This window comes from Mycteria americana, chromosome 11 (assembly GCF_035582795.1).
Source record: "Mycteria americana isolate JAX WOST 10 ecotype Jacksonville Zoo and Gardens chromosome 11, USCA_MyAme_1.0, whole genome shotgun sequence".
Lineage (NCBI taxonomy): Eukaryota > Metazoa > Chordata > Aves > Ciconiiformes > Ciconiidae > Mycteria > Mycteria americana.
In genome coordinates, this window is record NC_134375.1 from 7,775,659 (window position 1) to 7,791,225 (window position 15,567).

Genomic DNA, 15,567 nt, shown 5'->3' on the forward strand with positions numbered 1-15,567 from the left:
TTTGAATCCAAACAAAACTAAGGATGAAATAGTGCTATTTCCAAAGCAACAGTCAATCTCCACAATAAAAAATGTTGAAAAAGTAACTAGTACCACTAAATGAGCACATGCAGAAGATAACGTTTAAAATCCCATGGTCTGGAAAGAAAGACTGCTCGGAATCTGCTTTGCTCAAGATTTCAGAGTAAGGTTTGAAGAAGAAAAGCTCCTGATCTCCCTTACCCGTTGTGTTTGCAGCATATGAAGTGCAAACGTATGTTTTTGTATGTTCTGGCCTTCAGCACTGCATTGCTCTGCAAGGCTGCAAGAGCATTGGGGTTTTTTAACTAGAGTGCTTTCTTAGTAATAGCAGGTCCAAAGCTGCCATGTTGGCAGGCTTTAGCCTTCCGGTTTCTGAACACATCTTTTTGACCTGCTTGGTACAAGCCCGTTCTTTGTGGGGTCCTCCACAAGTTGGTCCTCTTTCTGCTTTGGAAATCCTTGCTCCAATGTAAAGGCTGGTTCGCTGTGATGCCTGATCTCCCTTTCCTCCACAGCACTGTTTTCCTCTCCTTCCCATTTTCCTAGCTTGCCTTTTAGGGAGCTACAAGTTATGATCTTGTTTTGCTTGGCAGGTGAGGAGCCTCGGTGCAGTTCACTGCCACTATAACCTTACTGTGGCTTATCAGTGTCTTCACCTTTGCCTTCTTGCCTTGAGCGCTTGGACTTCGAAAAAATAACCTGTCCTCCTACGGCAAAGCCTCCTTTACCTTCAGTCCAAGAATTAAAATTAATAGGACTCTGGGAATTGGTGGACACTTCTTAAAGTGCAAGATGCCATTTTTCTGTGGAAAATAAATAGCTTGCACAGATAATCTACAGCATAAAGCTATGAAATAAGTTCTGCAAAATTAAAATTCAGGTGGGGGTTATGCAGATTGCCTTATTTGAATATTTAAATCTTCTGTAGCTTTTTGATGACTGCTTTATCATTGTTTTCCATATATATGCAATGATGCTCATTTACAGCCTTCCCCAATCAGTTATACAGCAAATACCACTGCTATAAATAAAATGTCATTTGCAGGAGACAGAGTTTTGTAAGTTAAATGAGGAAGAAATGTTCCCTTTGAAGAAATGTTAGCCGTGATCAGTTGGCCAGGATTTTCTCTACAGGATTATTCAAAGGAGTGGTTGAAATGTACATTTTTCTATTCCCCTTTCCCCTGACACTAGCCAAGGAGTACTTTTTTTTTGGTAGTGTTTCAGAAAGATTGTGTAAAAGCGAAAAAAGTCTTTGAATGTTGTTTCATGTTGCAGCTCTGTCAACGTAGTGGTTGGCTCTCAGAAAAGACCAGTGCTGCTTGTCACCGTCCTTGGCCGTGCAGTTGCACCCTCCTCTCTGCCATGCCTGCTGTCCTAATCCTGTGGTCAGCTGTTTCTTCTCTTCAACAGAAAACTAATCACACTCTTGTTGTTTTTTCTTCTTTTTCTTTTATTGGTCAGATCATGCTTCGTCTACTAAATAATTCCAATCTTTCTGTCTAGTTATTCAGTATCACTGGCTTTGCTGTTAGCATTTGAATAGTGTCAGTAAACTCGTATTTGCCACCATTGGGGAAAAATACACTTATTTTTGCTGTTACAAGCTGAAGCATCATTAGTATCTGACGTACATCACTTCATCAGCTCATACAGCCACACATCGGACTGCTGAGCTGCTTCTGATCCTGGTTTCACCATGGGCTTTCCTGCGCCTGCAAGGAAATCACATAACCTTGTCTGCAGTTTTATCATTTCTCATGGGAGTGATAGATCCTGCACTGGGCTGGTGAATCTTGTTGAATCAGTTTTAAAGTAACTTAGATTAGATTAGTTTGAGGTGATTATACTGAAGACTTCCTACTTCTACAGGGACCATGACGTTTCATCAGCGACACTATCTTTGGAAGATACGGAGCGGCTCAGGTCAGAATGCATCTCATGGTAACAGCACTGGAGTTGTTTGCGTGCACAGGAAACCTATAAAACAGGTTGGGGATCAAAGTAAAGATCTGGCTGCCAAACTCAAACTGCAGAGGGCTTTTTTTGAACAGTTGGAGGAGGTTAGGATGTAGGATAACCTGCCCCAACACTCTTTTTGTTAAGGGATCTTTAAATATGCATTGTAGGAAGTTGAATTTTGCCTCATCTAGGATTTCTGACTTGAGGTGGCAATTTTTACTCAAATAGTTGAGACAGAAAGTGAGTATATTTAATAAAAACGGCATTAGAAGTTCTTGTATTTGCATTTGGAGACTGGAGCAAAGGGACATAGCCTCTGACATACATTCCCTGTTGGCTCCCATGCATGGTAGAATCGTGGTTTTGTTTTTGGCTTCCCCCCCATTTTAAGATGGTAATTCACAGTCATGTTTTTGCTTTTAAATTAGGGAATGCCTGTGAGTAGGAAATAGTCCTCTCAAGGTCTAACGTTTGGATGGTATACAGGTGGCATGCTTTGAATTGATGCTTGAGCTGGTCTGCTAGAGGACAGAGAAGAGAACGGGTCCTTATGGAAGAAGTGAAACCTGCTACTGTTTAATTTTCTGTGCTGCTGGTGTTTCTGTACTATGCTAGTAGTGGACTTTGTGAAGAGGGGTCAGTCGCAGGTTGCAGGAGCTGCGAGGGGGAGAAGGGGGTGTCCTCGCTGCTCCTTGGCCCCAAGCTGACATAGTGCAAGGCACCGAGAGCTCTCCTCGCGGTGAACTGTTAGCAGGGGGAGATGATACCTTTGTGTTCAGCTGCTACAAACGTCTGCTCCATCCTGAGATGTTGATCCAACCCTTTCTCCTTGTGTAGTACCATCATGAAATCCGTGACGCTGCACGTGAGGCAGCGCGTGCTTTGCTGGGCCCCAGGGAGGAAGAGCAGTGGCTGGAAGGAGGAGTGGAGGTGCAGCCCCTGCTCAGAGCCTGTCCTGTGCTGTGGAGCAGGAGGGGTACATGCACGCTGCTGGTTCCAAGGAGTGGGTGGGGAGAGGGGAGTGCGGAGCGGGGCTGTTGCAGATGCTGTGATAGTGCCGGCACCTGCCGTCTGCAGTGCTATTTGGTAGGGTTCCAGTACTTCTGTGGTAATGAGACACTGCCTTTCACAGTAATGAAACAGTGAGATTAAGCTATGAAAATAAAAACCTGAGGCATAGAAGTCCTGATGCAATGCTGAACTCTGAAATGTGGTATTGTGAAGACAATGACACAAACAGGCCTGGAGTCCTGACTCTTGAAAGTTTGTAGTCTCATTTTCTCTTGGGTTTCATCTGAAATGAAAAACTGCTTATTAGCATTTCTGAAAGCAAGGCCTGAGCGCTGATGGTCTTGATGATGAGGTGGTTTTGTAGAGTGTGTTAAATGAGTGTTGGGTGTGGTTGTTGCTTTGTAAAATCCTCCTTCCATTTATCACTTCCCAAATGTATTAAATCCAGCACTTGAATTCACGTGGTAGGTTGAGGCTTCTTGATAGTGGATAGCACAGAGTCCTTGCTAGGGAAGATGGTACTCGGTTTCACTTGCCAAAGACAGCTTCTGCAGCCACAGGCTTTCCCCGTTTTATTTCCCTGTTCTGTGACCTGTGCTGGCTACCCAGGAGTAAGTTAGTTTCTTCATAAGGAAAACTATGAGTTCCGAGTCTGTTTTGATCCAACTTGATGTGTTGTGGTGAATGCTTTTGATAAAACTGTGTCCTGTTTGCTTCTGCAGCTTTTATTTGCAATCACGGGGTTTTTTTAGTGCTGCTGCTTGTTAAAATAGGTTTTCCATCTGTTGGACAGCAGTTTGATTCGCAGTTGCAGCTGTCTACATAGACTGTATGTTCAAGTATCATTAGCGTGCATAAAAACAAATACAAATTCTTCGTTAAGTTTTTTTTAATTGAAATTATTTAAACTTGAATTATTTAAATTGAAATTGTATAGTATCAAGACTACAAACTTTGAAACCAGGTATTTTCCATCTTAATTTTCACTCTGGCCTACCATTGACAATTTGACTAATAGGGGTTAGCTGTTGCTCAGGGAAGAAAACCTGACACGCCATGTCTGTAAGAAGTATGAATGAGATGCCACTCCCTTTGTTGACCCCTAATACCAGTGCCAATATTTTAAGAATGGGAACCTAAGGTTAGACCAGCAAGTCTATTTTTAAACCTAAATCTAGGAGGTTGGCTATAATTTCACAAGTGATGTGCACCGAAGAGCACTGGTTGAGTTGGAGACCTGTTGGAGGTCTATTTAACTAGGCATCGATGTGTTGTATAAAATGGGTTCTATATAACTAGGTGTCGATGTGTTGATAAATAGGTTTAGCTCCTACCTATTGGTGTGGTGAAGAGTGACCTTGGGAATAAATATCCTTGGTGAATAAATATCCTTGGTGTTAAGCTGGGCTTTATTGTGGATCTCAAATGTCTGGAGGTGATGTGAGCCCACACTGGCTGATGAGGTCTGTTTGTCCTGTGGTTGTGTTGGCATTTGAGAGAGAGTTGCCCTTTCTGTGTGTAGCTTGTGGTTTAGGAGCTCTTCTGAGAAATGAGTGTAATATATTACCTTTTTCTGTATCGTGTACTATTTCAGTGATGTGACAAAGGAAGGAAACAAGTAGGAGTATGCTTTTACATATTAAAAGCATTTTATACGATTGACTGTTTTTTAAATGTCATATTTGCAAAGTACCTTCCTTCCCCCTCCAGTTCTTCTCCTTTAATTGTTGTATTGTCTGCAGTGGTGACATCTGTTAGGTGATTCTCTGGAATAGGAGTTCACTTTCAAAAAAGGATTTGGAAGATAGCGCGGGGTTATTTCCCTTTACCTGACTTGAGTGCTCAGCGAAGTTGAGTGTCCCGCTCAGATTTTATTCAAAGACTTTCCTGTGACTTATGCACAGAATATGAGTTGGCAAAGAGGACTTGTTTGTATAAATTGAGCCTCTTAGCAGTATTATGGAGGTATTTATTGTAACTTTGTTAAGACTGCATTGACCTTCATACTTTATCTGCAGGACTGACATCTTTCATGCATTGAAATTAGTTTATAAATCTGGTGTTCTAACAGATGAATTTTTGCAGATTTCTCCAGTAATTTTCATGTTTGAGACACTTACAGGTGAATTTTTATCTTTGTTAATTGCCTAAAATATATGTGCAGTGAATGTACTTTTTGGTTTAAAACACCTTTCTCTCCCATAGTAGATAGCTGAGTATTGTATCCTTAATTATGTTCATCTGTCGGTGCTTTGTCTTCTGCCACTTAGCAATGGAAGTGCTCTTCCTTGAGACCATGGAAATGGCGTGATTTTCTTTTTTCTTTTGGAACTAATAGTTGTTAAGTGCTTATGCAGTCCGCTTTGCCACCTATAGCTCGCCACAGGTTGCTCTCTAGGGCTCTGTACTGCAGATCTCAAATCTTGGCATTGGCTCAGAGTTGTCTCCTGAACAGCATCTGAGTGAGTTCTGTGCATTTTTATTTCAAGCCAGAAGAATGAGGCTGGTGGTGACTCTGACAAAAAGTTTAGTAATTTCACTTAAAAAGCCTAAACCCTGGTTTAGGTACCCATTTATGTAATGTAGTGACTGTGGGGAAGCTGAGAAACCAGATATTTCATAGTGCTGTTTCTGGTGGTGTACATTTCAACTTAAAGGCTACTCAAACTAAGGTTAAAGGGTCCTTTAATCTGATGGCTGGTACATTGCTGCTGGCAGTTTAACTCTTGCGTACGTATCACCTTCTGTCGGGCAGCCATCCGTATCACATCGTTATGTCGTGTGGGATTCAATATTTAAATGCCCTAGGGATTCAGAAGAAGTAGAGGTAGGAGTCATTTTCTTTCCCTTTGAGCACTCTATTTTACCTCACCATGAATTATACTACATGTTAGGGGCAGAATATTTACTCGTTCACGCTGCCTGTCTTTATGCAGAGGAGAAGAAGTTGCCGAGCTGTTGTCTGGGACTTGGGAGCAACAGGAACTTCACATCCTTTCTTCACCTTCTTATCCAACTTGTAACTTTAGGCAATTGTATTCGTTCTATAGGATGTGTAATAAAAAGTCGACAATGAAAACACAGCAGTGTGTTCTGTCTGGTTTCTTTATTTGGCCAATAACCCCCAATATTCTTGTAGTCTGTATGCTGTAGGAAATAGATGGAGAAAGCAGAATAATGCTGCAGAAATGCAGAATAATTGCATTTAAAAAACAAAGCAAAACCTGAATGACTTGGCAAAAACCCACTATCTTAAACGTTGAAGAATTAAACTAAGCAATTCTTAATAGCTTCTATTTGCAACCAGTTGTAAATCACAAAGGAACTTTTTGGGACACCCTGTTGTGTGGTGTTCCCCTGTCAAGTGAATGCTCTGGCTGCCCAGTGGCGTCTGAATTAGCTGGGAAGGGAGTCATGACTTTTACATTCTCACCTGGACTTAAGGTGTAGTCTCATGGAAATTGCTTTACCAGCTGGGTAGTGCAGCACAGGTTGTAAAGACAGATCTTGTAATTTGTTGAGCTAGACCTGAGTGTTTCAACATTTATTAACCAGGCTTTCCAGGTTTAAGTGTGTTACGTGTATAGTCAGGCATATCCAGGCGGTAAGTCAGATCCTGGAAGCAACTGGACTTCAGGCAGGGCTTGGAATTGGAAAAATTGCATAAATTGACATAACCTAAATGAAAGAAGAAAAAGGCCACGTATCTTATCAGCAGAATTGTGTTAAATAGATGATTGTTTGTTTTTTCTCTGTTGTACCAATAGCTTTAATAAAAGGTTGAGTTAAAGGTATGAGCATTGGTCCCTTTTTGTGACAAAAAGGGACTCCCCTTTTCTCTGGTAAATATTTTTATGCTAATAAAAATGCACATTCACAGACAACATTTCCACGTTTTCAAGGCAGAAAGGATGGCCAGGCTGTAACCTTTCAATCCGCTGCAAGGTTTTTGTTTATTTGTCTGCGTAATGCCAGCAACTTGCTGTATTTAACCTGGTGTGAGGGGCTCTGAGTTCGCTAGCGAGGCAAGCTGTGTCTGCGTCGGCTGTGTGCTGGGCAGGTGGTGACGGGACCCCGCGCCTGTCCCGCAGCTGGCTGCGGTGACCCAACCGCCGCTGTCGTGGTGCAGGCCGGGTGCTGCAGATGCGTTCGCTTTGCTGCGGGCAGGGTTAGGGCTCTGCTGGAGGGATGGGGAGCACAGCTGGGGTGCTGCTGTGTAAGTGCATTGTACGGATACCTGTCTGAGTCCTGAAGGTGGGTGACGCAGCAATGATTTAAAAGTTTGTGAATAACTTCGGGGTTGCTGGTTCAGTGCAGCCAGAGCAGCGTGTGCCGGTGTTCTGCCCGCTTTGTTTGTGGGCACTGGGCAAACCCTGGGAAGCTGTCATAAACAGAGGCTTTTTTTTTTTAAATAAACCATTAGAATAAAAAAAAAAGTTTATTATTGCAGTGGACTGCAGACTGGCTAACCTCCCCTGCAGAGGTGCTTGCAGTCCTGTAGTTACTTTCATTTGGAAGGCGCGGAGCATGCTCCGGAGCCACGCGACTCACTGTAAGCCTGGGTTGCTACTGATGGTGATGTTCTGGATTCTCCACAGCAGATCCTTTGCCCCTTTTATATTTTCTGAGAATTTCTTTGGAAATGTAACAACATAAGGTGTCTTCTTTAAATGCAGTTCTCTGGAGGAGTCTCAGTGTTGCTGTTGCAATGGGAGGGATGAACAACTTGGAGTTCTGTTCTGCTAAAATAGATTTAATGGAGCTGGCAGGGAAATGGAAGGGTGGAACTGTTACGAGTACCGGTCAGTGAGCGGAAATTGCAGTGCAGCTGTGATAGAGGAATATAGTAAGTTTTAATAATGAATCTAACTCTGGTGATAGTAGTCTTATTTGCATATATATACATATATATTCTTCATGTTCAATGGGTTTTGTTCTCAGAGGCCATACAGAAGCTGTTCAGATAAGAATACTTGAGCATGCTCTTTGCAGGCAAAAAGATGAAAGGGATTGCAGGAATCCTGTGCCATGTCTCCAGGAAAGCTTCCTTGGCAGAGAGCGGGAGTTGAGTGTTGAGATGAACACAATTTTTGCAAGGACAAAGCCCAAATAAGTTGACAAGAGCAGAGACTTGCTAGAGAGAGATTAGAGGGGATGAAACTTCAGAAATTTTCAATGCTTTTGATGAAATAACAATTTCTCATGAAGTATAGCTGGTTGTTGGTTACTACTGTGGTCCTTGGACAGAATGTAACTACGTAAGGCCAAGTCTGCAGCCAGAGCTGCTGAAGAATGGTTTGATCACCAGGACAGTGTACCTGTGGCCTCTTACAAAAGAACTAAATTGTACAATTTGACTGTAAGAGACAGGTTAGAGGGGTGATAGCGGAAGGTGGTAAACTCACACTGGGTTTGGTTACAGTTGGTCTAGCAACTGCAAAAAATGTGGAAACATAGCTGCCCCTGTTACTTATTTTTTAAATATAGAAATAATATAGGAAGGTTTTGCTTTTGTTTTGGAGCACCTGATATGCTATCAAGATGGCCTAAAGAAAATGGTGATGATCATACCTACAATAAAGGGTCACTCAGTGATCTGTTACTTTTTGATAAATCCTTACAGAAACAAGTAAATAAGCTCCTGTTTACAGACCCCCTGTTCCATACATGTGTGTAAAAATAATGCTTTAAAGAACTGCAAGTCAGCCAAAGGTTTCTGTTCTCCACGTTGGACAGGATAATTTCTTCAGCAGCTGTGACTTTAATGAAATCAGTAATATTTTTATTACTTTGTTCTAGAAGCAACAAACTTTATTTTGCCTATCAATAGTCTACTTCGTGGGCTTTGCAGGGCTGTCTTGGAAAGATTTGGAGTGCACTAACAGTGCTGAGCCAAGGCCTTTGTGGCAGGTAGTTTTCTTTCCTGCAGAAGCCACTGAAATTGATTTTTGCTCGTCACAGAACAGCAGTTAATATAGCTTGAAAAATTGGAATTCCAGCATAAATTGGAGATTGGGAGGTGTCTCCCACTTTGCCTTTTGTTTGTGCAGGGTCAGATACTAAGAAAGCATACGCTTGTGAAATACTTACTTTGTTTATACAACTGAAAGTTAGAAAATACTTAGGTGTTATCCAGGCTTCCAACTGTTAGTGACTAAATACGAGAAGACAAAATTACAAGAAAGGTCTTAAACCTTGTTTTGACTCTAAAAGGCTTAGAGAACTAGGAGCTTGCATGAAGTATAGAACTCTGGAGAACCTTTCTTGGAGAAGACAGACCTCTGTTGAGGGTTCCAGCAGGGAGAATGATTGGAGGATGGGGTAAGAGGGAAGGGCGTAGAAGTAGGTATGTATAATACTTTGCTTCCCAAGAAAATAATTTTAATATCTTGTCTGACAGCTGTGTACTGTCCTTCTGGTGCTGTGGGTATGGAAGAACAGTTAATGGGTGCTTAGAGAAGCAGTGATGTGGTTGTTGAATCACAAAACACGAGAAGCGAGAATCGTACTCCCATGTGGCAGGTTAGACAGAGGCTGGGTTTGTGCCTGCCCTGCTCTTGCACAGTGTGAATGGAGTTAAAAAATCCTTGAGTGGGGAAGAGGAGAGTGAGCAAAGCATTGGCGGCTTGCACGCTCCTGCGGCAGTGCGGCTTTGCGGGGTTTTGGTGAGTTGCTTATCCAAGTGTAGCAGAAGTGATCATGCAGACGTTTGCTGATCTGTGAATTTTAAACAGTTCCTTACCATCACAGGTATTAAAGATTTCTTACACTGAATGCTGTTCTGAATATTTGTTTCCTTTTGCCTCTCTCAGTCCTGATTTCAAGGGTGCGATTTTTTTCAAGGGAGGCAAATATCTGCCGTTGCGCCCTGATGGAGATGGTTGCTGATTTGCTATGGCAGGTAGTCAGCTGTATCCTTCCACTGAGCTGGCAGCGGTGTCTAGCCAGAATCTTTGACATTTTCCCCCAAAAGGATATGGCTGTTTTAAGGAAGTGTGCTGGCCCTAATGTGGGGGATTTGGGTGTTTCTGTACTGCGAGTGCATTGCTACAAAAGAGTGAATGAAACTTGTACTGAATAGCTTGAAAGTTAATTTTCTCCAGGGCTGTTGATTTTGGTTCTGATTGGGAAATTTGCTTACTAGGTGTCTTACTTTCTTGTGCTGAAAATACTAAGTAATCATACTCCAAGCTACTGTGATATGAAATTCACCAGTGTACCTGTAATGGGTTTCATAAAAATGTTTATGAGGAATCAAGTACCACACGTAGTAAGTGGAGCTAAAATAAAGTTGGCTCCTACCCGAATAGTTTATTATGCTGGGTTCTGTTTGTGCTATAGATTCCCCCCCCCCCCCCCCCCCAAATAAATTCTACTGGAATTTAAAACACTTCAACTTAAGTTGTTACCCTGTATGGTCCTTTCAATTTTTTTAACTTTCTCCTATCAGTAAGGGGTTGGCAGAGACTCAATTCAGGCTGGGTGGAGTCTCTTTGTCCTTGGAGAGGGTGCAAATGTGTTTTCCAAAAGCCTGATGTTCTCTGCCTGGCTTATCTCCTAGGGTAAAGGACCCCACGCAAACTGCATTTGGGCTAGCTTAGATCTGCTTATATGTTGATAAGGTGTGTGGCCTGCAAGTACCCAGACGCACACTTGATTCGAACATGCCCCCGTTCTCCCCTGGAGCCACTGTCTCATCTTCTTGTAGCAAAAGGGGCAGCTGATGCCTGTGTTCATGATTGACTGTAGCGGTGTTAGATTAGGAAAAAGGTTAAAAAAAAAGCTTGAAGTTTTATTTCACAGGCTGTGAAAATTGCTTATTTCTGCAGTAATAATAAAAGCAGAGGACAAGCGAGCATCTGGAACTGGCCGCAGGTTGTAACTGCAACTGTGTGCAGCAGCGTCAGGAACAAGGCTTGAGAGGGTCTGTGCCCCTGCGTTTTGGAGATCCGTCCGCTGCAGCAGCAGGATTGGGCCCGCTGGCGTGTAGTGTTGGTGCAGTCTTCTGTCTGTGAAGGAAAAGTCTCTCCTTCCAGGTAGTTTTGTCATAAGGGTTCTAGATGGTAACTGCAGAAGAGCTTTTATGATCATCTTGTACGTTAGTAAGAGGAATTGGGAATATTCACTGAAAGGGTCACTGAGTTAAAACGTACGAGGAAGCACAGGCACGACCGGTTGTTTCCTATTTATAACTGTACACTGGGAAAGGGTTGCTGCTACTGCTGGGCGCTCCTCTGTACCTGTTTTGTACTTCGCATTGTTCTTTTTGAATGTTTTTCAGACACAAGTTTGTAGTAGAGGGGTGCTTTTGCCCTCAATAGTTTTTCTTTCTGAAATGCCAACAAGAATCTCCACTGCAAACATGGGACCTAATTAGAAGATCTGCTGAACAGGGCACTGTTTATGCCATAGCTGTGAGTCCTACAATAAAGAATTTGTTACAAAAAGTCTTTAGATGAAGAGCATGTACCATCTCCCCTCACAGGGAATGCATAATTAGTATTTCCTTGAAGTGAAAAAGCACAGGTATATGTGTGAATGGGCATAGGGACCAGGAGGACATTTCACCCCTCTCCTCCCACCTCCCAGGTATAGTCCAAGAATAACAATAAAGGACCTTTACCTTTCCTTGTTGCGTTAGCAGTAGATTTGTCTCAGTATTCAGTGGCAGAGTTGTAGGTTTCAGGCACTGAAGAACCGCTTCCCCGCTCTGACGGACCTCTGCAACAGGTTTTCTGCCTGCCTGTGCAGGGTGAAGCTCTATATGGTAGACACAGGGTTTCGAAATAGATTTTACTGGATGCCTTTGCATGAAGGAATTTGCTGAAACCTGATCCTTTCTGTAGCTTCTTCCCCAGTCTGTAGGGGTGTCTCATGTCCCCATTGTCTCATGCGGCTTTGTTTTAAAATAATATTAAGCCTCAGACACCAGCTGATTTACTTTAATTCAACATCCAACTTATGTTTGATTTCTTTTCATATTCAAGTGAGCCATCTGGCTTTAATGAACTGTAACTGTTTTTAATGCTGCCTCCAGTTGCTAACATCTGAATATTTCATGTGTTGAAAGGAGGTTTGAAATGCAGAAGCGAGACTGAAGAGTCCAAAGTATTTCCAAATCAGCTCTGTTCCAGCAGCACTTGTGCTCCCCTCCCCTCGAGATTTATCAAAAGATAATCGTTGGGGTGCCAGACTGTAAGCATCAGCCATGGCGGGTGCTAATTACAAGTACTCTCGATTTTGTGTACATAAAACACCAGAGCTGCTTATGAAATCCTGAATAACTACCCAACTTGACTTGGGCAGAATATCAATCAACTTCAACAGGAGCTGCCAGTATTTGGCATCTTTTAAATAAACAGCCTCTTTGGTGTTTGGGGTTGGGGGGGGGGGGGGGGGGGCGTGTCTTAAATATTTCCATGTTGCAAAAAAACATGAAGTTAGTTTTACATCACCTAGTTTGTTATAGAAGTTAATTGAGAGCTGGATCCCATAAACTGAAAATATCTTAATTGCAATTAAGTTCTGAGGGTACTTTGCCAGGGCTACACTGTTAGAAAGCAGTGGCATATCCCCAGATTTGTTGGACTACGTGCTTCGCACAGCGTTTTTCACAGCGTTGCCTTTGTTTTGGCTTAGCAGTGTGACGGCTGATAGACTTAGGATAGGCCATTACCAAGAAATATTTTGATTAATGATTTAAAAGTATTTTATTGGTTAGTTCTTCACTGTATGCCAAGCATCGTGCAGGTTGCCAGTGACATCATCTTCCACCATTACTTCATAAAGGATAGAATAAATGGAAGCTTAGGCTGTCAGCCTGTCTACAGGAGGAAAGTCTTCAGAAAGGGTAGGCTGGGGTTGTGCGGTTGCATTAGCTTACCCTGCGCTGCCTTGTCCTGAGAGCATGGAAGAAGTATGTAAGGAACCAAATGGAGATTGATAGAAGTTGGTACCTGTACTTAATTTCTCAGTAACTTTCTCATAGAGACAGAGCTGATATGGGAGTTAACTTGTGACCTTGTGGGTATATGCTGAGCACAGTCTTCTTGAGCTGGAGAGGAGTAGGTTAGAAACAGTATAGCAGAAATTGGCAGCCGAGTTCCCTTCCAGATGCATTCCTGAAGCTATAATGAATAGAACTGTATTAATATCTTCTACACAGTCGATTTTTGTGGCATTAAGCTACCACTCAATAGGAGCTCTTAATGATATCTCTTGCTACTCTTAAAAAATTTTTATTCTCACATGTAATGAAAATTTTTAAAGTTGGCTGTATTTTTGATTGTCCTTGAGAACTTCCTACACCGCTGAGTACTGCTGGTGGATATTTCTTTAATTCTATTCAAGTTTGTTGTTTTATTTGTGTGTGAATGAAGCTACCAGTGTGGTGTACAGGAGATTTCAGCCAGGCTTTTCTGTGCTTTGCACTGCAGTTCCCTAAAATTCATGCCAAAAACTGTAGCTCAGTCTACACTACAACTTTGGCATCTCACTTTCAGTTGAAGTGTGACTTGAGTTTGGTTTGACTTGTGTGATACTGCCAGCTAGCAAGCCTGGATGCTCCACAGACATGCTCGGGACATTTGCAGCCTGCTATGCAGCATTTTACAAATAAGCCATGGAAATCCTCCACAAAACGGAATTCTGGTACTTTGGGAAGGTTAGTTTTTTTTTTTTTCCCTTTTTTTTCTTTCCAAGGTTTCTGTGTCTAAATGGTGGAGGCATGTCTTGATAAACTTGCTTTGCATGGGGACCATGGGAGCCTAAAGATACTACTATCAGCAGGGACAGTGACACTGCCCCTTCAGTCCCAGCCACGGGCATCTGCCTGGTCCTCTGGGACTACGGGAGCTGCCTTCTCTGTTCGCTCTGAGACCGCTGATGAACTGGGCAGGCAAGCTGCCAGAAGCAGTTGCTCTCCCACCTAAACCTCCCTGTAATAGAACTACTTCTTCAAAATACTTCAATTTTTAACAAATAGACAGATTTTCAAAGGAAAAAACATTTGGTTAGAATTCTTCAGACCAGCTGTAGTTCACAAGCCGCTTATTTGAATTACAATACAAATGCAACTGCAGCCTGCATAAAGCTGCTTAAGGTCTGCTTGCAGTTGTGGTGGGATGGAAGATGCGCTTTCAGAGAGAGAAGGGCTGGATAGTGTCTTCATATTTGTAGTTACTGTGTGCCCAGTCCAGTTATACCTTCAGAAGTGAAACCATGGTTGCCCCTAGAGAAGCAGTATCGTATTGGAAAATCTCTCATTTGCGATGCTCATTTTGAAGTAAGATTTTTGCGTTTCCATCTGCTAGGCAGCTTGTATTTCTTACGGATTTGTCCACGCTGTAGTAGAAAAAAGGCCACTTAAAATAGGTTGGTTTCTTTAACCTTAAAAAAAAAAAAGGGACCCTCCCGCAAAACCTCTCTGAGGATTATCAGGTAGTTTCCATAGACGTGACAGGTATACAAAACTAAAAAAAAAAAATTAAGACTTTTCAAATGTGTAGGGCTTATCTTTTTAAACCATAGTTATTTAAAATGTATTTAGGTGAGAAGTGCAGCCTATGTTTTTTAAAACTTGATTTTTAGTCCTCTACATTATTTCTGGTATCTTGCTTAAAAAGAAAAAACAAGTGCTTCCCAGATGTTCAACAAGAATGCAAAGGGTATTTGAAGATTATCTTTTTTTTTTTTTAACAAGAATTTTTAGGCCAATAATCTGGTTCTCAGGGCCGCCTCATGCTCCATCTCATTGATTTATATAAAGTTGTCAGTCAAAGTGTGATATTAATAAAGAAACATGTAACCTAGGCTTTTATTTACTATACAACTTTGCTTTAGTGGAGAATTTTGTAAGGGAAAAATAACTCGCAGTGCACTGCCAGTGCAGTGAACTAGTGTGGGCTTGCTTTAGACCTGTCCTTCCTTGGTTTCTACCATTAATAATGAAATAATGATCTAATTGCTCATAGGAATAGGTTTGAAAGTTATGTCTTCTCATCACAAAATGTTTAGGAGTGTATTCTGCTCCCTTCTTTTTTCTTTCCTTTTTTTTTTTTAACCTGATAGGTTTTTTCTTTTTTTTTTTTTTTAACCTCGTAGTGTTAAAAAAAAAGGTTATTTTCCCCTGATACACATTGGGGCAGGAATACCTTCAGCTTGCACAACTATAAAACACTCTGTGTGTGCACGCACATTGGTGTAGTAAAACAAAGGTGTGAAAACCAGCCAGTTTCAGGGCATTTTTTTTACATGTGCCATTCTCAGATGTCCTGCAGGGCAATAGTTTCTGGTTTGGAGTAACAGAATAAGATGTTAAACAGTTCAGCCATCTACATTTGTACAGCCTCTGTATTTTTAGGGTGGTTTTGTCAAAACAGACTGCAAAATTTTCTTGTTGTGCTGTCTCCAAAACAATTTGCGGCTCTATTGGCAGAGATGAGTATTAAGAGAGTAGAGAGGGGCTGCATCTTGGCAATGAAGGTGATGCTTAAGAAATTTGGTGAGTGGAAGGACCATGTGTTACGGGTAGGCTGGCATTCTATCACTTGCTTGTTTTTTCTCCTACTGCAG

The 15,567-nt window shown here is 42.0% G+C and overlaps 1 protein-coding gene across 3 annotated transcripts in view; it reads left to right on the forward strand.

The window, feature by feature from the left end:
- Positions 1–15,567, forward strand: part of SFMBT1 (Scm like with four mbt domains 1) — an 81,441-nt gene that overhangs the window by 26,118 nt on the left and 39,756 nt on the right. The gene's annotated exons all lie outside the window — the stretch shown is intronic.